General features: G+C 40.9%; 1 protein-coding gene across 2 annotated transcripts in view; it reads right to left on the bottom strand.

Moving 5' to 3' along the window:
* Positions 1-25,125, bottom strand: part of LOC127809117 (uncharacterized) — a 79,888-nt gene extending 54,763 nt beyond the window's left edge. The window contains exons 1-2 of one of the 2 annotated variants that reach the window (XM_052347807.1): positions 24,592-25,125; positions 24,007-24,080 (exon numbers count right to left, since the gene is read on the bottom strand). The gene's annotated coding sequence lies outside the window, so the exon portion shown is untranslated. The remainder of the gene's footprint in view (positions 1-24,006; positions 24,081-24,591) is intronic. The other variant, XM_052347808.1, reaches the window with a different exon arrangement.
* Positions 25,126-25,145: the final 20 nt, after the last annotated feature.

The following is a 25,145-nucleotide window of genomic DNA, read 5'->3' as shown; positions in this document are numbered from 1 at the left end:
TTTTCTTTACCAACAGGATAGGGGGAAGCAAAAGGGCTTTGGCTTGGTCTAATGAAGGATTGGCTCATCATTTCTTTTACCATCCTTTCGATTTCAGTTTTTTGAACGGGGGTATAATAGTATGACCTGACATTGACTGGCTCCACATTCAGTTTTAGGTTAATGGCACGGTCCAAAGTTCGGTTAGGGGGAAGGGTCTTTGGTTCCACAAAGAGGTCCTTAAATTCTGCCAACAATTCATCAATAAAGGGTAGTGTGCATTCCTGGTCGGCACCTTTTTGCTGGTGGCTGACAGTGAGTTGTACCTCCCCAAGTCCTTCCCCCTTAAGATTCTCCTCCACTTCCACAATGGAAAACAGTTGTGTGAACTGGCTCCATTTGCTCTTGAGGACCCTTTGCAGCCTCTTACCCGTGATCATCTTGCAGGTGGCAACCTCTTGTCCACTTGTAAGCGTCATTCTTCTCCCTTCTTTTTCAAAGGAAACTTCCATACGGTTGAAATCAAAGCTTATGGGACTCACCTCTTTCATCCAATCCACTCCTAACACCACATCACACCTTCCTAGCTACAACAACCTGAGGTCTGCCTCGAATTTTTCTTCCTGCATTTCCCATATGAATCCCAAACAGGCCAAGTTTCTCAACACCCAATTTCCATTAGCAACGACCACGCTCAGGGACGGTGTTCCAGTGAGTTGGCACTTTAGCTTCCTAGTAGTGCTATCGTCAAGGAAACTATGTGTGCTTCCACTGTCAATCAAAATTAACAAACTGCCCTCCTTCACCTTCCCTTCAACCTTAATTATCTTGTTGTTGGTGATTCCCTTGAGAGCATGGAGGGATATTTCTCCATCATTCTCCCCTCTAATATCCCTGAAATCTTCTACATCTCCTCCTTCTTCCACCTCCAGTTCACCATCTCTATCTCCTTCCAGCAGCAATAGTTAACGTTTGCATTGGTGTCCAGGATAGTACCTATCACCGCACTTGTAACATGCGTCCGGTTGCCTCTTAGGCTCCTCCAATCGTCCCCTTTGATACGGACCACCAACATTGCTTCCCACTATATTTCCTTTAATCGGGTCTCTATAAGTCCCTTTGCTGTCAATTTCCCCCGGATGTCACTTTCTGTTGTTGTCTCTATTTTTTCATAAGAGCTTCAACCACCCGCTCATGCAACTTGGCACTCTTCGCTGCTTGTTCCACTGTCCGGGGCCTTATCATTTTTACCATCGGTCGCAAATCCTCATTGAGGTCGCTAAGGAAGCTAGAAACAAAGTAGGCTTCCGACAGGTGAGGGTCATTGTTACTCATTAAGGACCTCAACTCCTCAAAATGTCTCAAGTAAGACCCCACATTCCCCGCTTGCCTTAACTTATTGAATTCCTCTATAGTGTCTGACATGGTCCTTTCCCCGAACCTTTCACATAGCTTTTCTGAAAATTCCCTCCAAGTATAATTCTCCCTCGTTCAGGTCCACCATTGGAACCATGCATCTACCATATCGTCAAAGTAGGCAGCAACTAAGGCCACCCTTCTTTCTGCTGGCACATTATACCATTCGAACATCCGCTCACACTTCCTAATCCACCATCTAGGATTAGCTCCTTCGAATACCAGAATCTCCATTTGTGGCATGGGGAATCCGGGTTGAGGTGGAGTAAACTTATCCTCCCATCCCCTCCTTGTTTTCGTTTCGATCTCATCGTCCTACTCAACCTCAATCTTAGAAGCACCATTTCCTTGGTTTATCCTTTCATTATGTAAAATAGGTTTTGTTCTAGTTCTAGGAGGGAAGCCAAGGGCTATTCTTACTTGGTTTTTCTGGGTGAACATCAGCATGAACCGCTGAAGTTGATTCCCCATCTCTTCTCTCATCTGGTTGATATCTTCCCTCATCTAATTCAAACCACCTTCGAGCCTACGCTCTAGTTCCCCGATCGCCTCATAATTCTTCTCAAATCCCTGTTCCAAACGATCCACGCAGTGTTGGAACTCTCCCATGGTCGAAGTGACTTGCTGGAGTTGTGACTCCATATTCTTCATGCGAGTCCCTTCGATTATCTCTCACGCAAAGTTACTCCACTACCGGGATCGATGCTCTGATACGAAATGTCACAGTTATGGAATGTGATAGTAATAATCCTTCTAATTCAATGTGTAGGGGAAGAGATAGCTAAAGATCTGTGGGAGGAAAGGGAGAGATTGGAAAAGAACAAGAGAGAGAGAGAGAGAAGTTGAGAGAGTAAGGACTGTATTCTTTCTTGATAATCGATAATCTCATACAAGGAAAAGTTTGAGCTTATATAGCTTGTTCTAGGGTGCTGCAATAGCAGATCACAGCCCCATAACAAACTATTTTGTCTTATCCTAGCCACCTTTACACCTAGACATTCCTCCTAACTAACTAACAGCTGGAAAAGAAAATTACAATTTAAACAATAAAGAGAAACAACAACAGTAAATAAATCCACAGCAAAATTGGCCTGGGTCGTCCTCGATTCCGTGACAGAAGGGAAGGTGGTGGATTGCAAGTTAATGATTCTAATTGACAGTGGAATACCCACAGCTTTTTAGACAAGGGTACGCTTGAAGGTTGAAGTGCACCCTTGTCAACACTGAACGCCTGACAGTGATGGTAGCCAATGGCAATAAGGTCATGGATAGATCAGCATGTGTTGGTTTTTATTAAGAGATGAAAGGAGAGGAATTTGAGGCCGACCTACAGTTACTCAAATTAGGGGGATGTGATGGTGCTGGGAGTAAATTGGATGAAACATGTAAGCCCAATCAACTTTGACTTCAATAGGATGGAGGTGACATTCGAGAAGGAAGGCAAAAAAATGACCCTCACAGGCAATAAGAAGGTAGGAATATGTAAGATGATCACTAGGGAGTGACTACAAAAAATACTCGAGCATAAAATGACGCAAGTGGCACAACTATTTTCCATACAAGCCACACACAGGATGGAAGAGGATGAAGGACAGAAAGGGGATCTCATGCTGGTTGTTAGCAGCCTGCCCCAACCCAATTAGGAGGTACAAAAACTTGACCTTCTTAATACGCTATTAGTTGAATTTGAGGATCTATTTGTAGAACCTAACTCCTTACCCCCCAACAGATACCTTGACCATTCTATTAACCTTAAACCTAACATAAAACCAATCAATATCCAATCCTATCGCTACCCTTCTACTCAAAAGATAAAAATAGAAAAAATGGTCAAGGAAATGCTTCAAAAATCCCTAATCAGACCAAGCCACAGCCCTTTTGCATCACCCATTTTGCTGGTTAAAAAGAAAGACGGATCATGGCACTTCTATGTGGATGTCATGACCCAAGAGGAATTAGAGGGGCAATGCTGCCATTAGTTACAATTGTTGGTTAGAAGATGCTATTCATTCTGTTAAAGTGCACATGGGTGTTGTTCTACAATATTCTATTACTTGAACAGCCTATAAATAGGCCATAGCATGTAAAGAAATGTATGCTGAAACAATATAGTGAATTCATATTTTCCCTCCATAATTTCTCCCTCTCATTCTTCCTAGTTCTCTCTCATTTCTCTTGATTTCTGCTCTATATCTCCCTCTAATTATCCTTCGTTTCCCACCCAAATCCTTCCTAATTCCTTCCTAGACCCTAGCTAAATCCTAGGGTCGTGACATTTGGTATCAGAGCCGACGATTTTCAGCTGTGAATGGGAAGTCATAGCAATTGACCAAGGCGATTCCGTAGCAAATTCAGACAATAGATTGCGGAATTGATCGAAGCAGGGATTTCCGACGCTTAGGGCAGATTAATTTCCAACAGTCCTGGATGCAATTCTGGTGACTAGAAAATTAATCAAAGCAAAGCACTTCGGGCTCGAAATTGGAGACGAAGAGGCAATTAAGTTCATAACAGCAAAACATTGGCATTTGCAGTGGAGCTTGAGGTGAATCTATCAAATTCGACTAAATAGAGGTTGGTGGAATTTCGGCAAATTATGGCCAGGTTATATCTGACTTGATTCAGTCAAGAGGTAAGGTAGTCTTGTGGTTGTAAATTTCGTCTCAGATTTGAATTGCGTAGGCGGAGCTGGTTCCGTAATCTGATCTGTCTTGAAATTGGAGGTCGAATCGATTCAATCAAGTTCTGGAAGTATTGGCACAGCAGAAACGTTGTTATCAGAGTGGCGCAACGGGTTTTGGGATCGGAAATGGATCTTGAAGGCGGAGTTTGGAATTGATTCCGACTATGAATTCTGGTAAATTGCGTTCAAAACTTGGAAGGCGATTCCGACGGTGACTGTGAACATACGCGGTCATGTGCAGTTGATTGAGGCAGAGCCGATCCAATTAATTGAGGCACGGAATTCAGGTGAATTTCGACAACTAGAGGTCGGTGATTGGGTGGAGAAGAAGGCACCGGCCTGGGCGATAATTGAATCCGCTGGACCATGGGTAGATAGCGATTAGTTGCAAGCAAGTTCGATAATCGACAATTCAATTGCAGATCAGAAGTGTTGATTCGGGAGAATAGGAAGCATCATAGCCTTGAGCGAGGCGAGAAGGAAGGCGCGGCCACTGCATGTGACTTCAGCTATTATCCAAAGCAAATCTAGGTCATTGCCTGTGATCAAGTTGTGAAGGCAGGCACCATCGGAAACGGTCCAGAGGAGAATTCCGCAAGCAGCAATTCTCAATTGCCTCGATTTCAATTGTGATTCTCAACTCAAATTTGGAAGTTGAGCGAAAGGTTAGTTCTAGGCAAATTCTGACTTGATTCCAGCACATTTTATGGGTTGCAGCAGAATCGACCAACATAGAAGGGGGAATAGGTCTAGGCGAGCATGGAACTGAGATTCCAGGAGTAAGGAAGGATGTCGATTACAGATCAGTTGCTCGGAGCGAAACAAGGCTAAGCAATTCAGGCAATCCAGAAGCTGAAGACGAAGCAAGTGGTAGCCTCGTGACTGAAAACTCAGTTGTGGAAATGAATAGCAGCAATTCGAGTGTGATTCTGGCAGCTCTTTGCAGTGAGACTCGGAATTGTTGAAGGTGCAATCAATCGGTTGCATCTCGGTTGCCGCTTGGGAGTTAAGCGAATCAAGATAGGGATGATCGAGGCAGATTCGTGAGGTTCCAGTGACAGAATTATGGTGAAGTTGGAAGCCGTGAGTAGGCGAACTTGAAGGCCAAACAAATTCGATCCTCAATTGCTGAAGTGAGGTTGAGGCGAGAAGGAAGCTTCTGTCGGAAGTGGATATTGAGTAATTGCTGCGCATCGGAATTGGGAGAATTTGATTTGGAGGCTGTTCAACAGTAAGAATTGAGGTTGCTAAACTAAAAGCAACCATTGCAAGGTTGAATTAGATTGCGGGGATTAAAGATTGCTGAATTTTAATTCAAGGAGGAGTTTCCGAAGGGATCCTTAGAGGCTGATCAAGAAGCTGTTATAGGGTGTAATTTCAAGGAATTGAACTGAGGAGATGGCCAAAGGACTAATTGCTGCAACAAAGGAAGTTAAGGACCTTCGTAGGCAGCTGGACGATTTTTTGATTATGTGTTCACATAAATTTCAGACTACTAATTGGACTTTGTCGACCTCAATTCCAAGTGCCGATTTGCCCACTTTTGCTCCATTGGCTATTCCGATGTTTGACAGGGATAAGGCCAAAATGGTGGATCCGACAATATGAACGGGTGTTCTACCAAGACCAAGTAGTTGAAAAGGAGAAGGTAAAAATGGTTGCAGCTAATTTGAGTGGAATTCCATGCGTTTGGTTTCAGAATTGGAGCTGGGGAAGGGTAGAATGGAGCTGGCCACAGTTTGTAAATGCCTTGTGTACCCGGTTTGGAGAAAGGCCCAAAACTAATGTTGTCATAGGAGTTCCTAAAGCTGCTCATCAAGAAGTGCAGGGAGCTGATATAGTAGCCATGGAAGAGGAAGGTGGTGTTCATACAACTAAGGAGGAGTATGAGGCTGATAAGGTACTAAGAACGAGAATGGCAGCTGCAAGGAAGGAGGACAGCCCTGCTAATCTTATTGATCTCCAGAAGCAGCAGAGGAAGGAGCTGGGAAAGTCTCTTTACCAAGTACTTGAGGAGAAAGACGAAAGGATTGCACTGAGCACCTTGTTTGGAACATCTCATACGTATGTCTTTGGCACGGGCACACAAAACAGGACAGCAGCTGCAAAAAAGGTTGATTTGCTTAAAGAGAAGTTTAAATTTCTTCTTATGCCAAGAAATGAGAGGGTTACAGGATTGACAGCTCCATTGGAACTATTTTCAATGGCAATAAGGAAGAGGTGGATGGCTGGACTTAGGCTTGCCGCTAGTCGTAGTTCTGCTAAGGAAGAAGGAAAGAGAAAGCAAAAGAAAAGGGTAATACGAGAGGAGAACAAGAAAAGGCGAAGAAGAAACCAGTTGGTGAAGATGGGCATCGGATGAATAACAACGGTTCAATGGTAATAAGTTTCTTGGGGACAAGAAACCTTTCAAGGAGGGGAAATTGTCATGACCCAAGAGGAATTAGAGGGGCAATGCTGCCATTAGTTACAATTGTTGGTTAGGAGATGCTATTCATTCTATTAAAGTGCACATGGGTGCTGTTCTACAATATTCTATTACTTGAACAGCCTATAAATAGGCCATAGCATGTAGAGAAATGTATGCCGAAACAATATAGTGAATTCATATTTTCCCTCCATATTTTCTCCCTCTCATTCTTCCTAGTTCTCTCTCATTTCTCTTGATTTCTGCTCTATATCTCCCTCTAATTCTCCTCCGTTTCCCTCCCAAATCCTTCCTAATTCCTTCCTAGACCCTAGCTAAATCCTAGGATCGTGACAGTGGACTACCACCAATTAAATGCCATGATAGTTAAAGACAAAATCCCAATTCCCATCATTGAAGACCTATTAGATGAGTTGAAACATGCCACGATCTTTTCTAAACTCAACCTCAAATCAGGCTATCACCAAATTCGAATGAAACCTGCCAAAAACCGCATTCAGAACCCATCATGGTCACTACAAGTTCATGGTGATGCCATTCGGTCTCACTAATGCCCCATCTACATTCCAATCCTTGATGAATCAGATTTTTGAACCTTACCTAAGGAATTTTATCATTGTCTTTTTCGATGGCATACTTGTGTATAGCTAGACCTTTGACCAACACCTTGACCACATAAAGATTGCATTTGAGATCCTCATAATCAACGAATTGTATATCAAAAGGTCAAAATGTGCCTTCACACTAGGACAGGTGAAATATCTGTGACACATTATCTCGAGTAAGGGAGTAAGCACTAACCCAAGGAAGGTAGCAGCTATGATTACGTGGCCAAGGCCCACCATCCTTAAGGCCTTGGGGGGATTCTTAGGATTAACTGGCTACTACATGAGGTTTGTAAAAGACTATGAGGTGATTAGCAAGCCACTTACAAAATTGATGAAGAAAGACTCGTTCAAGTGGGGCCCCAAGGCTGAGGCAACCTTTGAGCTATTGAAGAGGGCAATGAGTGAGGCCTTAGTGCTAGGGTTGCCAAATTTTAGTAAGACCTTTGTCCTAGAGACTGATGCGTGTAGCACAGGCATTGGGGTCGTTTTAATGCAAGAAGGGAGACCCCTAGCATTTATCAGCTAGGCATTAGCACCCAAGCATGCAGGCTTGAGCATCTATGAAAATGAGTTATTGGCAGTGTTACTTGCAGTGGAGACACTATTTAGAAGGGGGCCAATTTGTAATCAAAACGGATCATGAGATCTTGAAGTTCCTATTGCAACAGAAATTTCACACACGTTTACAGAAAGAGGAGATGACCAAGCTGATGGGGTTAGAATATGTCCAGTACAAGAGGAGAAAGGAAAATATTGCAACTGATGCCCTCTCAAGGTGCCCGGAAGAAGGAACCTTGGCAACCATCACAATTATAATTCCAAATTGGTACAAAGAAGTCAAAGCAAGTTATGGGATGGATGAATAGACCAAGACTCTGTTGGAGCAACTAGTTTTGGACCCCTCAAGCAAGAAAGGGTATACACTTAACAAATGGCTTGATCAGGTATCAAGTCAGGTTGGTAAATGGGGAGTGTGAGCCACTTAAGAAGACAATATTATAGATTTTACATGAATTCGCCCTGGGGGGACACTTAGGGATACAAAACACTTATCATAAGGTCAAGCAACTTTTTATTGGCTTAAGCTCAAGGATTCGATTATAGAATTTGTTATGGACTGTGACATTTGCAAGTGTGAAATTGGGAGCACTAGAAATCACTCGTTCTTGCCAATTTACAGTCACACACACACACACACACTAATTTGATCCCAAAACAGAAAACACAACAAGAACAAAATTAAAGTAAGAGAAGAAACATGCAAACCACATGATATACCTAGGGTCGCTAGAACTATTTTCATGGACAGGAATTCTACCACACTCTCACACACTCACGGATTTGATCTTAGGAACAGATTTGATAGAGTCAATAGAAAATGATAAACATAAACAGAATTAAAACAAACAAGAAACATAAACAGAAACGCAAACCACACATCCACAAGAACATCGAGATTATCCTGATTCGTGCCAATTGAATTGGCACTACATCCAGCCTTAAGAACCCTCCAAGAGCAGCCTTCTTTGATTCATAAAGAATGATCGTACATCAGTTGCACCCCCTCGATTACAAGCCTTCTCTCAAGATTACAAAAACTATTCTATTACACAGCTTTTCTTCTCTCAAAGCTTTCTCAAGAAACAACTGAAATTATGTGCCTAATGCCAAGCCCTCCTTCTCTATTTATAAAATATTTAGGGCGTCAATTCCTAGGCTATTAAAGAATGGATATTATCGATTTTACCCACAGCTTGACAGCTATTTACAAGAGAGTCCATCGTCTATCTCTACCCTCTAAAATCGCATAATAACCTATACAAAAAACACTGTTGTCACTGCCTCAATATTCTAGACAAAACTCCAACACCACACAAGTACACAAGGATATATCCTGGTTTAGATCATCAATGATGATCCTACATCCAGCCTCTTGTCCTGAGAGCCAATCCACTAGAATCTTGAATGAAATCAATACAAGAATCCCTCTCACACGAGTACAATCACAAATGAGATTACAAAGGCTAACTGCTTCTAAACTTTTCCCTCAATTTCACAGCACTTGTAAAATGTAGAATGAATGATGCCAATCGACTGCCCTATGCCTTATATTTATAGGCATTTTGGCGGACAATACAAGGATTATAAAAAACTACACAATGTCTAATATACCCCTCATATATTAAGTTACCGTTAAACTCAAATTAACTAACTAACAATGCCACTTGACTTCACTAACTTCTTCTAGGCTAGACTTAATGCAAACGCATAACAATTCTCCACCATTTGCATGAGTGTTGCCCGAAACCGATTCCACACCTGTTCTCCTTTAGGACCTACATACAAAAACCTGATCATTCACACACAAGAACCTACAAAAACCTTAAACAATGATGCAATTTAGATATAGGGACTTTAGTGAATATATCAGCTGCATTTTCTTCACCTGCAACCTTAATCAAATCTATTTCTTTCTTCTCAAGTACTTCTCTGATAAAATGGTATCTTACATCAATATGTTTTGTTCTCTCATGGTACACTTGATTCTTAGCTAAATGTATAGTACTTTGGCTATCACACATTAGGATAGCCTTAACATCGTTCTCTAGTAATTCACTCACTAATTCTTTCAACCATAGGGCCTCTTTTATAGCTTCAATGACAACTATATGCTCAACCTCAGTGGTTGAAAGAGCCGCCATAGATTGAAAATTGATTTTCCAGCTAATGGTTGAATTCTATAGCTTGAAAACATACCCTGTAGATGACCTTTTTTTTGTCTAAATCTGCTACATAATCAGCATCCGTGAATCCTAGAATGTTAAGACTCTTCTTCTACAATTGTTCCACCATAAGCTAAAGCCATATAGATTGTTCCTTTAAGGTATCTAAAAATCCACTTTATAGCAACCTAACGATCCTTTCCCAGATTAGCCATGAACTTACTTGTAACACTCATGGCATGGGCTAAATCCGACTTAGTGCACACCATACAATACATAAGGCTTCATACAACACTTGAATACGGGATCTTGCTCATTTCCTTTATGCTCTCTTCCTCAATGGGGGATTGCACATGAGATAACTTGAAATGCTGAGCATAAGGAACATTCACTTCCTTTGCATCAAGCATGGGAAATTTCCTAATTAGCTTCTCAAGATAGGACTTTTGAGATAGCTGGAGCATTCTTTGCTACCTATTCCTTGATATTTTTATCCCTAAAGTTTTATTAGCCTCTCCTAACTCCTTCATTTCAAAGGTTGATTTTAACTTCAGCTTTAAACTTTGAATTTCCTTATCTGATTGACTTGCAATCAGCATGTCATCAACATAAAGGAAGAGATAAATTGAGATCTTAGCATAAATATGCTTTAGGTAAACATAGGAATCACATACACTTCTCTTGAACCCTTGATTTAACATGAATGTATCAAATTTTCCATACCACTACCTAGGGGACTGCTTTAGCCCATATAGGGACTTTTTCAGCAAGCATACCTGCTCGCTTTTACCACTAACTTCAAAAGTTTTAGGCTGTTCCATTAAAATGACCTCTTCTAATTCACCATGAAAGAATGCAGTGGTTACATCCATTTACTCTAGGCTTAGTTTTAATGAGCAGACATGGCAAGCAAAATTCTAATGGAAGTGTTTCTCACTACCAGTGAGAAAACTTCATTGAAATCTACCCCAACAACTTGGGTAAATCCTCTTGCTACTAACCTAGTTTTATACCTAGATTTTTTTATCACTTTTTGCTCCTTCTTTGAGTTTAAACAACCATTTACAGCCTACCACCCTTTTTATCTAAGGGTCTATTAACCAAGGTCCAAGTATCATTCTTCTTAAGAGATTCCATGGCAGCAAGCCATTTCTTTGAATCTCTTGAACTAACAGCCTCTTCATAAGTAAGAGGCTCCTCCAGCAACTTCCATTGCACTTGACAATGCATAGGACACTAAATTGGAGAATCCATACCTTATAGGAGGTCTACTCACTCTCCTTTGCCTATCTCTAGCTACATTATATCTCTCTAGGTCTGGATCACTATCTAAGCTAGAGGAACCAGCACTATCTTCTTGTTGGTCTGCTACTTGATCAATTTGACTGTCAATGGCAGCATCATGGGTTTCATCTTGCTGTTCTAGTTCCACAGCCTTAGATTTTCCTTTCCCATCCTTTTGGTCCTCTATCTTAATATCTCTTATGAAGGAATTCTCATCAAAAGTTACATCCCTACTCACTATAGTCCTTGGCATTTTGTCACAGCCCGAGAGGGTAATCTTGTAATTGGGAACACATGGTTAGTTGGGTAGTTACACGATTGTATAGAGGCTATATGCAAGGGATTAGAACCAAGTGCACATGGCCACTTGGCTGTTCTAGAAGATGTAAATAACTACCTCTCCTATAAATAAGAGAATACCACCGAGAATGGGGATCATGTGAGGAAATTACCAATGATCTTTTCCCTCCTAATTCTCTCAATTCTATCTCTCTCTCTTTCTCTCTTCTTTCCCTTTCTTTTTCTTGTTCGACTTTCCCGCCTACTTCGGTTCTTCTTCAATTATGAAAGAACCTGACACATTCCTACTTCCAAATTACATAATTTGTACCCCTTAACTCCTGATAGATAACCAATAAATAGGCATCTTTTAGCTCTTGGTTCTAATTTACCTTGCTTCACATGGGCATAAGTTATACACCCAAACACTCTTAAGTGGTCTAGGCTAGGCTTATATCCACTCCACATTTCATAAGGTGTTTTAAATCCTATTGCAGGTGATGGTGACCTGTTTATTACATATGCAACAGTAGCTACAGCTTCACACCAAAAAATCTTAAGCAATCTAGCATGGAATAACATGCATCTCACCCTCTCAAGTAAGGTCCTATTCATTGTCTCGGCTAAGCCATTTTGCTTAAGGTTTCCAGAGGCTGTTAGGTGTCTTAGGATGCCTTCATCATTACACATTTGGGTAAAATCTTTATTGCAAAATTCTAGACCATTATCAGTCCTAATGATCTTTATTTTCATACCCTTTTGATTTTCTATCATAATTTTTCAGGTTTTAAATGCCTCAAAAGTATGATCTTTTGATTTCAACACATAAACCCAAATCATCCTAGAGAAATCATCTATAATGGATAGAAAATACCTTTCTCCTCCATGTGTTAAAGATTGACTAGGGCCCCACAAATCTGAATGAATGTATTCTAAGGGGGCTTTTGAGGAATGCATAGCTTTCTTAGGGAATTTTACCTTTATAGACTTACCAAAAATGCATGATTCACATTTGTCTAACTCTGAAATATTTCCAGCACCTAATATTCCTTGATTGGACAGTTCTCTAAGGCCTTATTCACTAATATGTGCCATCCTAAAATGCCACATCCTAGTGTGCTCATAGGTCTTGTTTTCACCTATAGCTGCATCACCACACAATGTGGAAGCTTGCAGCACATATATCACATTTTTGAGGACAGCCTTCATGCACATAAGTGAGCCTCTTGATACCTTTAGAACTCCACCATCCCCCCCTATAGGAATAGCCATTTTTATCCAACTCTCCAAGAGAAATTAGGTTTCTTTTTAATTCTGGAACATAACTAACAGAAATGAATGTTCTAATAATTCCATCATGCATCTTAATCTTAATGTCTCCAATTCCCTTAATATTACACTCATGGTTGTTTCCCAATAGTGCCTTTCCACCACCTATATCCCTATAGTTTAGAAACCATTCTCTATGGGGTGTCATATGGAAAGAACAACCCAAATCAAGAACCCAAACTTCTTTATCTGCCTTACTATATACAACTAAGGCATCAGCACTATCATAGTTGAATTCACAAATAGAGAATGAAATTTCAGGATTAATTTTATCTTGGAATTCCTTCTTTCTTTTAGGGCAATGCTTTTTAGTATGCCCCTCTTCATGGTAGTGATAGCATTTTTAATGACTTTTCTGCCATTCTTTAACCTAGACCGAGATCTACCCCTTCCCCTAGGGTCTCTTCTATCTGTTCTAATCTTGACCACAAGAACATCTCCTGCTGTGTTCTTGCCCTCAACTTTCTGTTGTAATTCCTTTGAGTTCAATGCTCCAATTACATCATCTAGGGTCAATGTGTGTCTACCGTGTTTGAGTATATCTACAAAGGTTTCATAGGACTTAGGTAATGAATGCAGCAATACTAGGGCTTTGTCTTCATCATCATACTTAACTTCTATGTTCTCTAAATCAAGACATAACTATCACGACCCTAGGGTTTAGCTAGGGTCTAGGAAGGAAATGGGAAGAATTCGAGAGAGATGGAGAAGAATTGGAGGGAGATATAGAGCAAAAATCAAGAGAAATGAGGGAGAACAAGGAAGAACGAGAGAGAGAAAGTAATGAGGGAAAATATGAATTCACTATATCATTTCAGCATACATTTCTCTACTTGCTATGGCCTATTTATAGACTGTTCAACTGATAAAATATTGTAGAACAGCACCCATGTGCAATTTAACAGAATGAATAGCATCTCCTAACAAACAATTGTAACTAATGATAGCATTGCCCCTCTAATTCCTCTTAGGTCATGACAATTCCCCCTCCTTGAAAGGTTTCTTATCCCCAATAAACTTATTACCATTGAGTCGTTGCTATTCATCGGATGCCCATTTTCACCCACTGGTTTCTTCTTCACCCTTTTTTGTTCTCCTCTCATATTACCCATTTCTTTTGTTTTCTCTTTCCTTCTTCCTCGGTACTACAACTAGCTACAACCCCAAGTCCAGCCATCCACCTCTTCCTTATTGCCATTGAAAATGGTTCCAATGGAGTTGTCATTCCTGTAACCATCTCATTTCCAGTCAATAGGAAGAAATTCAAACTTCTCTTTGAGCAAATCAACCCTTTTTGCAGTTGTTGTCATGTTTTGTGTGCCCGTGCCAATGACATCCATATGAGATGTCCCAAACAAGGTGCTCGATGCAATCCTTTTCTCCTTCTCCCCAAGTACTTGGTAAAGAGGCTTTTTAGGCTCCTTCCTCTGCTGCTTCCGGAGATCAATAACATTATAAGTCTCAACACCAGTGGGAGTGCTTGAGAGACTGTCAACTGATTGAATGCCACCCTCCAACTCCTCTTCCTCAATCTCTTCTACAACAATTTCCTTTTCTTTCTTGTCATTCTGAATTGCCTGATTCAATTCAGATTGTTCCTCATTCTTTGCAATTATCATTCCCATTCTTTGGACCTCATTGTCATGGTCCTGGAGTTTAGCCTAGGACTAGAATGGAAATCGGAAGGATCCGATATTCGATACAGTTAAGGTCAAGAACATAATGTATAGAGGGGAAATTGAAAAAGAATGGGGAGAGAAATTAGAGAGAATTGAGGGAAAATAGCAGAAGAACGAGAGAGAGAGAGAGAGAGATTGGAGAGAAATCTTGTGAGAGAATTGAGAATTCAATTATCAAAATTAGCATAAGCATTCCTCTGTTTACAGTGGCCTTTTATAGGCATTATCAGCTTCTAGCTAATTGCATAACAGCACCCATGTGCTTCTAACCACTAACTAAAATATCTCCTAACAAACTAATGTAAGCCTATTACAATATTACCCCTTTATTATATCCCTATCACAATATTACATTTCTAATCCTCCTAGGGACATGACAATTTCCCCATCTTGAAACATGTCTTGTCCCCAAGACATGCCAAACCTTCATAGCTTCCATTATGTTTTTTTTTTTTCCCCTTTTCTTCCACAGCTTAGATGGAGAAATTTTGAAGATATCCTTCACTGCCAATGAAATGATCCCAGGTGACTTTTGCTCTCCATGCATGGTATGAGTCTTCCTGCTGCTAGTAACACCATAAGCAAACACTGTACCATTAATTCCTTGCATGGCACCACTTACAACCTACTAGACTGCAACATCAATTCTAGTCTTCAATCCTCCCTTCAACAAGGGTGACAGAAATTCTAATCGGCCAGTTGTAGCAACAACGAACAAAGCAGCAGTAGCAGCTTGGTTCTTCCCAGCCAAACTCTTGATAGCAACATGGTGACACCATTTAAGATCAGCAAGACTTCCTCCTGCTGGTGCTGTCTTCGTCTTATCATTAGCTAAGGAATCCTCAGCATTATCCAAAACCATAGGCAATGGAACCTTATCATTAAGAACTCCACCACCCATTCCCTTTCTTATAGAATTCTGATCTTAGACACCCTGCAATCCTTCAGTCCCTGCACTAGTCAACGAAGCTAACGAATTGGCCTTGGCTTCCTCTGTCACTTCATCAAATGCTACCCCATTTTCCTCTTGCAGCCTTTCAATAGGTGCATCTTGAGATCTTATTTTTTCTTCAAACTTCTCAAGCGTTGCTGCATAATTCATCCCCAATTCCAGCAATTCCTTGTGGCCTTTTGTCATTCCTATCATTTGATTGACTGCATCAATCATCTCTTGTTTTTTATTCTCGTAATTATCATCTGAAACAACCTCATCGAGAACTACTTTTCCCAACGAATCTAATTGTTCCTTCGTACTTGCTGTCCTAGCCACCGGATTGTTACAGGTTCCCTTTAGATAGTGCTTTTCACTGCCAATATCATTTTCAATATTGCAGTCATCCTTCTTGTCATTGCTGCTCAAATCAGAATACTTCTTTTGCTGCCCACAATCTAAAGTAAGCAGTGAATCGACCTACCACAATCTTGACTTCTCCTTCGACTGCTCCACTCTAAGGAATTCCTCTTTATTAAAACTCCCGCGATAATCATCAAAGTATTCTGGCGAGAAGTTGTAATGATACTTCTTAGTCAGTATCATCGCAAACTCCTGTAACTTCTCGCGGAACATACGACAAATTTCCTCGCACGTTTCATGAATCCCACTTCTTGTTTCCTTATCCCCTTGGATGATCTCCTTCTCAAAATTCTTTCCCCATGTTTGATGCTTCTAATCAACTGAAAATGCAGCATTTTTCTACTGCCATTGAGGATCTGATTGTCTGACGTAGGCACTGCTTCCTAAAACCTTCCAAGTAGGACATCCCACTAAAATTGCAGCATTGTTCCACTGCAATTAAGGCTCCACTGACCTCCTTCGTGCACTACTCCTCCTGGTCGAAATCTCACTAGCTAGAAAAGTAATAGGCCAAGAAACCGCAGCTCTTTCCATCATAATTCCCACACTTTCCTTCTATAATTGCCTCACCTAGTCACCTCTAAAAGTGATCCACTAAGTGGCAAATTGCAGCCACTATTCTACTTAAAGGTCAAGTCCGTTGTAGCAGCAGAAGAAGTCGCACAATTACAATGACTTGATCAGCCTTCTAAAGTCCCCTAGGCCTTCCAATTCTCTTGACTCGCCTGCTGCAATGATTCCCTATACCTGCTAGAATCGTTGTCAAACTCGCCTTATCCAACCACTCAATTGCACTTCCAAAATCCAAGCTCAACCATTAAGGAATTGCCGGGAGTCAAGTGTATTCCTTCCACTCGTCAGAATTCCCCATATCGCTGGAATTCCCTTGCTTGATTGTACTGCAACTAACAGAATTCTCCATAATTGAGAATTTGATAGCTACAATAGTTTATGAATTGGCTTCCAATTCTGCCAAATCTGCTTCGGCTTGCTGACCCACACTGCCCAGCCTCGAAAATAACCGCAATCCACCGGCTCTTCTGCTTCACAACAGTCGCCCAGGACAAGCAATCACCTCAGCACAATTAGCGATCTTCAATTGTCCAGCAAACTAAACAGCTGATAAGTGAACAGCTAAACAGCAAACTGAACAACAGATCCGATTCCACCTTCTGTCACCTTCATAAATTAGTTGGCGTGGCTTCAACGAATTTGATAAGTGAATTTGCCCAGCTTGCCAAAAATCATGGCCAATAATCGTTGGCCTGTTCCACCAATTTCTACAAGCCGTTTCTAAAAATTAAACAGAAATTCGAATTGACTAACCTGCTTCGCCTTCCCTATTCGACAACCACGTCAGCAACAATATCCCAAAAACCAATCGGAATTCTCTTAGGTCAATAACTGTCAAAGTCCTCCTAAACTCTGAGCCTAATTGCTATCCAACAGACACCTTCCAAATTAGATTGGAAGCTCAATTTATCCACTGTCAATCTTGATTTGCGACGGTCGCGACCCACCCAATCACCGTCCACTAGTCGCGACCACTGGCTCGGTCTTGTAATTTACCAGAATTGCTTCACCTTCAAAATTCAATATGACAAAGGCTCACCCATTCCAAATCTGTTACTGGATGTACTTCGCCTAACAACCAACATGTACTCACTTGGGCCACCGGATTCACATGTCGGTTCAAGCCAATCGCGGAAATCACTGCCGATCACTATAGATCAACAACCTCCGGATCTAATCACTCACTCCGTGTCGCCTGTAAGTTGAAACGATATGTGATCGTCAGGCCTCGCGCCTTCTTCGTTTGACTCCGTTACCGTCCTTCAAAGTCGTCTCAATCAATTCTAAGGAACACCTCGCTTGGTGACGATCCGTCCTTGGTTCCTTAGGAATCAGATCAGACTTGTTGGCTGATCAATTCTTTTGAAGCTCCTCAATAGTCGCTCGTATCGCTGGAATTTCACACTGCAAACTGATCAGCTTTCTTCGCCAAGTCATATCTGCCTCAATTCACTACTAAAATTGATGAATTCAAAGCCGAGGAACGATGCTCTGATACCAATTTGTTATGGTCCTAGGGTTTAGCCTAGGACTAGAATAGAAATCAGAAGGATCCGATACAATTAAGGTCAAGAACAGAATGTATAGAGGGGAAATTGAAGAAGAATGGGGGGAGAAATTAGAGAGAATTGAGGGAGAATGGCAGAAGAACGAGAGAGAGAGAGAGATTGGAGAGAAATCTTGGGAGAGAATTGAGAATTCAATTATCAAAATCAGCATAAGCATTCCTCTGTTTACAGTGGCCTTTTATAGGCATTATCAACTTCTAACTAATTGCATAACAGCACCCATGTGCTTTTAACCACTAACTAAAATATCTCCTAACAAACTAATATAAGCCTATCACAATATTACCCCTTTATTATATCCCTATCACAATATTACCATTCTAATCCTCCTAGGGACATGACACTCCTCAGCCTCATACTTCTCATCAGTTGCATAAACACCATTTTCCTCTTCCACTGCTACTTCATTAGCTTCCTGCACTACTTGATGAGCAGCCTTGGAAGCTCCTTTGATAACATCAGTTTTGGTCCTTTCTCTAAACCAAGTACACAAGTCGATCACAAACTGTGGCCAGCTCAATTCCACCCTTTTGTGGCTCCAATTCTTAAACCAAGCATCTGCAACGCCCTCCAAATAAGCTGCAGCCATGTTCACTTTCTCCTTTTCAGCTACTCAATATTGGTGGAACGCCATTCACACTGCCTAATCCATCATTTAGGCCTATCTCTTTCAAATGCAGGAATGTTCATCCACGAGCCCAAGGGTGTGGAGTGAGTTTCCCTAACTCCTCGTCCCAAGTTTTCCTCCTTTGCATCAACCATTCCTAATCTTAGGGACACATCAGCCTTAGGAATACCTCCAGTATGCTGGCTGCTTTTAATATAACTTTTAGGCTGTAGCACATGCTTTTCGTTACAACTCTCATCTCCAATCTGACTTAAGTAGGCAGAATATTCTTTTGAAAAACATTCAGCTGGAATACTCACCTTGAATTTGTATGAAAATAGGATCAAAAAATCATAAAGCTGTCTACTAAGGTCCTTAATTCCTCTTCTTGTTGCAGCACATAGTCCTTTGGCCATCTCCTCAGATCAATTCCCTAAAAAAATTCACCACTACAACAACCCCTTGATCAGCTTCCAAGGACCACTCCGAAAACTTATTCCGGTACTCAAATTTAGCAACCTTAGATTCCCAAAAGGCTAGATCTGAATCAGCCTTTAGTTGCTACCGATGGCCTCCAAATCAATTACCCTTCAAACAACCTGCTAGCTCTGGATAATTTCAGAAGACAACATGTTCTAATCATCTTTGGAAATCTGTCCACAACTTCTGAAACCAACACTTCCGCTACGCAATTCTAAAACCACAACTTCTACCACGCAATTACTTTCGAAGCTTGATTGAATATGTTTGGCCTTCACATTCACCGAAATTTAGTCACTGAAATAGCTTCGATAAATCGCCAAGACCTACTAATAATCGATTGTTTCCAAATTCGCAACCTTAGCAACTTCAAGTTCAGCCAACCTAATTCCACCTCAAACGAAATCCATTGAGATTTGGATCTGGATCTGCTTGATTAACTCAAACAAGAGTCAGCGGCAAAGCAACTGCTCAATTAATTAGATTAAGTCAGCTGAGAATTTCTCCGGACTGAATCGCACTCCAATGCGCAGCGATTACTCAATATCCACTTCTGACCGATGCTTCCTTCTCGCCTCAACCTCACTTCAGCAATCGAGGATCGAATTTGTTTGGCCTTCAAGTTCGCTTACTCACAACTTCCAACTTCACCAGATTTCCGTCATTGGAACCTCACAAATCTGCCTCAATTAGCCCTATCCTGATTCGCTTAACTGCCAAGCAGCAACCAGATGCAGTTGATTGATTGCACCTTCAACACTTCTAAGTCTCACCGCAAAGAGCTTCCGGAATCACAATCGAATCGTTGCTATCCATTTCCACAGCCGAGTTTCCCACCACGAGGCTACCACCTGCTTCGTCTTTAGCTTCTGGATTGCCTAAATTACTTAGCCTTGTTTTGCTCCTGAAAATTGATCCAAATCGACAGCCTTCCTTACTCCTGGAATCTCAATTCCACGCTCGCCTAGACCTATTCCACCTTCTATGTTGGTTAATTCTGCTACAACCCATAAAATGTGACGGAATCAAGTTAGAATTTGCCTAAAACTCCCCTCTCACTCAACTTCCAAATCTGAGTTGAGAATCACAATAGAAATCAAGGCAATTGAGAATCGTTGCTTGCGGAATTAACTTCTGAACCGTTTCTGATCACGCCTTCCTTCCCACCTCGGTCACATGCAATGACCTAGACCTGTTCCGAGAGTCGCTCGCCTTGTGTTGCCTGCAATTTCGACCCTCATTAACCTGCCGAGGACCATTGGATCTGAATTTGCCTCTGTTCCACTTCCTGAATTGCGTCTTCCTTCTCACCCAATCACCACCAACTTCACCTTCAAAACTCAAATTGAATCAGATTACGGAATTGGCCAGGAATTGGCCTCTCCTACAATTCGTCAAAAATCATTGGCGCTAAATCGCCTTGGCTAACTACTACAAACTTCAGAATCACGGCCAGAGCTATCGGAATTACTTGATAGAGAGAACCGCCAAGGAACGAACGACTGATACCAATCTAGGAAGGAAATGGGAAAAATTCGAGAGAGAAACAGAGAAGAATTGGAGGGAGATATAGAGCAGAAATCAAGAGAAATGAGGGAGAACAAGGAAGAACAAGAGAGAGAAAGTAATGAGAGAAAATATGAATTCACTATATTATTTCAGCATACATTTCTCTACATACTATGGCCTATTTATAGGCTGTTCAACTTGTAGAATATTGTAGAACAACACCCATGTGCACTTTAAGAGAATGAATAGCATCTCCTAACAAACAATTGTAACTAATGACAGCATTGCCCCTCTAATTCCTCTTGGGTCATGACAATAACTTGTTAAAATCATCTATGCGATCCTGAAGTTTCTATCCTTCTTGCATCTTAAATGTAAAAAACTGTCTTTAAATACAACCTACTTGATAGGGATTTAGTCATGTAAAGACTCTCCAATTTCAACTAAAGTTTGGCTGCAGTCTTCATCTTTGAGACCTCTCGCAGCACTTTGTCTCCTAGGCTCAAAATTAGAGTATTAAAGGCCTTCTTTCCTATTTCCTAATTCCTTTTTCTTTTCAATGGTATAGGTGACTAGCATTTTGGACTTACCTTCGAGTGCCTCTTCCAGTCCTAAATTTCCTAACAAGGCCCTCGTCTTCATCTTCCAAAGGCCAAAATCATTCTCCCATCAAATTTCTCAATATCATATCGAGTGGCAAAGGCTGTAGAAGCCATTCCTGCAAGTCTAACTATCGCTTACTAATGAATCTTGGCTTTCTAGATGAGTTACCCGTGCTCTGATACCAATTTGTGAAATTGGGAGCACTGGAAATCACTTGTTCTTGCCAATTTATAGTCACACACACATACTAATTTGATCCCAAAACAGAAAAAACAACAAGAATAGAATTAAAGTAAGAGAAGAAACATGCAAACCACACGAGTACACAAGGATATATCCTGGTTCAGATCATCAATGATGATCCTACATCCAGCCTCTTGTCCCGAGAGCCAATCCACTAGAATCTTGAATGAAATCAGTACAAGAATCCCTCTCGCACGAGTACAATCACAATCGAGATTACTAAGGCTAACTGCTTCTAGATTTTTCTCTCAATTTCACAGCACTCTTAAAATGTAGAATGAATGATGTCAATCAACTACCCTATGCCTTATATTTATAGGCATTTGGGCGAACAATACAAGGATTATAAAAAACTACACAATGTCTATATTAAGTTACCGTTAAACTCAAATTAACTAACACTACCGCTTGAATCAATTTGACTTCACTGACTTCTTTTAGGCTAGACTCGATGCAAACACATAACATCAAGAGATGTAAGCATGAGACAGTTGCCTCACCGAGATTATTGCAACCATTGGCTATACCTGAACAGGCTTGGGTGAGTGTGTCAATAGACTTTATAGAGGGGTTACCAAAGTCAAAAGGAAGAGACTGCATATTGGTAGTGGTGGATCGATTTATGAAGTTTGAACACTTCCTAAGCCTTACTCACCCATACAAAACTCAAGAAGTGGCTAGAACCTTTCTTAATCAAGTAGTTTAAGTTACATGGGACTCCCAAGACTATAATGTCTTATCGGGACAAGGTGTTCACCAGCTTACTATGGCAAGCCTTGTTGAAATCCTTAGGGGCTAAACTACATATCCTCAGCCTATCATCCACAAACTGATGGACAGATTGAGAGGGTCAACCAATGTATAGAGACCTACCTCTGAAGCCTTTTTTTCCTACACCCCAAGGGCTATCACAAGTGGTTATCTCTAGCCCAATGGTGAGCACTATTTGGATACAAACCCCTCTCCTAACAGCCACAAGGGAAACCACTATCGTGGCAGCAGTGAATGCATACCTCCAACAGAGACAATAGGTCTTACAACAACTCAAAAAGCAATTAACCACTACCCAAAACTATATGAGGCAGTTCACGAACAAAGGGAGAAGTGAAAGGGAGTTCACGGTGGGTGAGGAAGTTACTTGAAGCTAAGGCACACCTACCTCAAAACATTGACATCAGGTCCAGGACATCATAGCAAAATTTGGAAATGTAGCCTATAAACTGCAATTACAAACAAATTCTCAAATCCACCTGGTGCTCCACGTATCATTACTCAAGAAGTTAATGGGAGTACATCAGGTGAGTCCTATTTTACCACCAAGACACGCTAACACCAATCCTACTATGAAACCAGCTACTATAATAGATAGACGAGTCATCTACAAACAAGGAGCACCTATAACTCAAGTGCTAGTGAAGTGGTCTAACCTCCACTCAAACAATAATATATGGGAATATTTTCCCAATCTGCTCAAGCAATTTCCGAGGGTAGCCAGTACTTAGTATTTCTTGAGGATAATAAATTTTTTGAGGGGAGGGTATTTGTCATGTATCTGCACCTATAGCCTTAGTACAAGTAATTGAGGGTAGTTATAAGCTGCCATGCATTGTACTTAGATGGATGCTATATATAGTTGTACTTGGGCGGTTGTTTGTTTTGGCAAGAAGAGCATTCTCTGCGTGACCAAGGGGATCAATATAAATAAACTGATCCAATCCTTTGGAGCCATCTAGAGAATTCATTTTGAATACAATCCCCTCTCTCTCTCTCTCTCTCTCTCTCTCTCTCGGCCCTCTGTTTTCACTAATTCTCATCCAATTAGAGAGAATTCATTGCCAGATCTGTTATTCAAGTTTTGCATTGAGTGGCTAGACATTCTAAAAGAACTCGAGTATATTAGTTTAAATACTCGGCAGTGTCAAATTAGGAATAAAAGGCTAATTACATGTATTTAAGTGAGGAGTAAATAGGGGTATTGTATTCTAGGTATTTCCTTTCTTGTAACTAGCGCCTCTTATGTCTATAAATAAGAGGTGATAGACAATCTATCGAACCCTTGAAATCTGATCGATCTCATTGAGTCTTGAGTGTTGTACTATTAGAGAAAAGTGTGTGAGAAAGCTTTGTAATCTGTAGTGAGGGTTCTCAAGTGTATCAATGAGGGTTATAGGGGTGTGTAAGTGATTGATTGTACTGTTCTTCATCAAGATTATAGTGGATTGCTCTCTCTATCAAGGCTAGATTTAGGACTGGTTTTAATCAGTTCAAACTAGTATAAATCTCGATGTATTGTGTGGTTAATTGCTCTTAACTCTAATCTTTGTCAATTCTTTAATTTCTGTTTCTGTTGTATATTTTAATCGATGAGAGAGTGCATAAAAGAGTGGTCATATTTGTTAGTTTATTGGGTGATTTATTGGACTGACAGTGCTCCCAATTATAACAAGATCCTTAAGATCTGACAACTTTCTACCCAATTGAAAAGCGAAACAAATGAGTCTAGTCGAGCCCTCTGTGGGTCTACTCCATGCGTCATAAAAAAGACACGTATGACAACATACGGTTCAATACTAGGATCATACAAACAGATTAAGATTAAATATCCAAGGCTACATACTCTATCTAGTTCAAATAAACGACACTAGCAAGTCAAAGGTTTACCTTGTTCGAGCTTCCCAACACCACTTTGTTAACCCCTATCTTCCAGTCATATGCCGATGTATCCTCGTATGACCCTAATTATAATCATAATACAATTTAGTTACCTCAAAATAAGGGATTAGGAATTAATGAAATCCACATAATAAAATCAAGGATTGGAGGAGAAATAGTGCCAGGTTTGTTGCAATGGGTTTACAATAATGGAATAGTAGTATTAAGATTTACGCTAAACGTAAAATCCCACCCAATTTTACAAAACAATTTTTGGCCAAATAATACAATGTGTAGAAAATATCCAAAAAAATTCCAAGTAATTTAGGGTTTATATCCCTTAAATTGAAATTATCGTTTTAGGAGTCGTGGTAAGAAACATAGATTGATCCAAAATTGAATAGCATGTGAGGGTTGAGTGTCCTAAATCAAACCTTGACGTTTTGCAAAATCCATTTAGTCAAACAAGCATCCCAACAACCCAATATTTACATAAAATTAAATACACAAATATATACATGTGTTATACATGAAACTTTTAAATACACAATATTTACATAAAATGAATTAAACTAAATTAAATTAACGTTATACCCAGCAGTGGCACTGGCCAAAGGCATCGGCAATGGTGGAATTCGATGGCAGAGAGAGAAGTGAGATGGGGGGTCGAGTCATGTGTTTTCTCCAACGGAGATCAAAGGAGGAGACATGGTCGCGGTGGATGGCGAGAGGATGAGAGACAGAGATCTGCGAGGTGGTGACCGGCCCCTCGTAGTTCTGGCGTCTGGACGGATCGGAGAAGGGGAGACATTGACTGGTTAGAGAGGCGGATGGTGGTCGGGAGAGCAGAGAACGGAGGGAGAGGATGGTGCACTGGTGGCCGGTGGCGTGACGGAAGGCGGTGGCCGGCATGACAGAAGCGGTGGCTATGGCTGTCGGACGACTGTGAGAACGGTTGCGTCAAGACCAGTGGTTTCCGGCACAGAGAAGGTGGCGGTGTGATGGTTGCAATGATGGTTGCGGATGTCGGAGGGAGATTATCGGTGTGGTGGCGGCGGTCAACGCCGGCGGAGGAGTGGGTCTTAAAAAACCCTAAGTGCCGGTCATCCTAATTATTCTATGAGTGTAAAAAAAAAAAAGAAAAAAAT

The sequence above is a fragment of the Diospyros lotus genome, chromosome 9 (genome assembly GCF_014633365.1).
Source record: "Diospyros lotus cultivar Yz01 chromosome 9, ASM1463336v1, whole genome shotgun sequence".
Lineage (NCBI taxonomy): Eukaryota > Viridiplantae > Streptophyta > Magnoliopsida > Ericales > Ebenaceae > Diospyros > Diospyros lotus.
The sequence above is the reverse complement of the archived record's forward strand: the minus strand, read 5'-3'. Positions and strand labels throughout refer to the sequence as shown.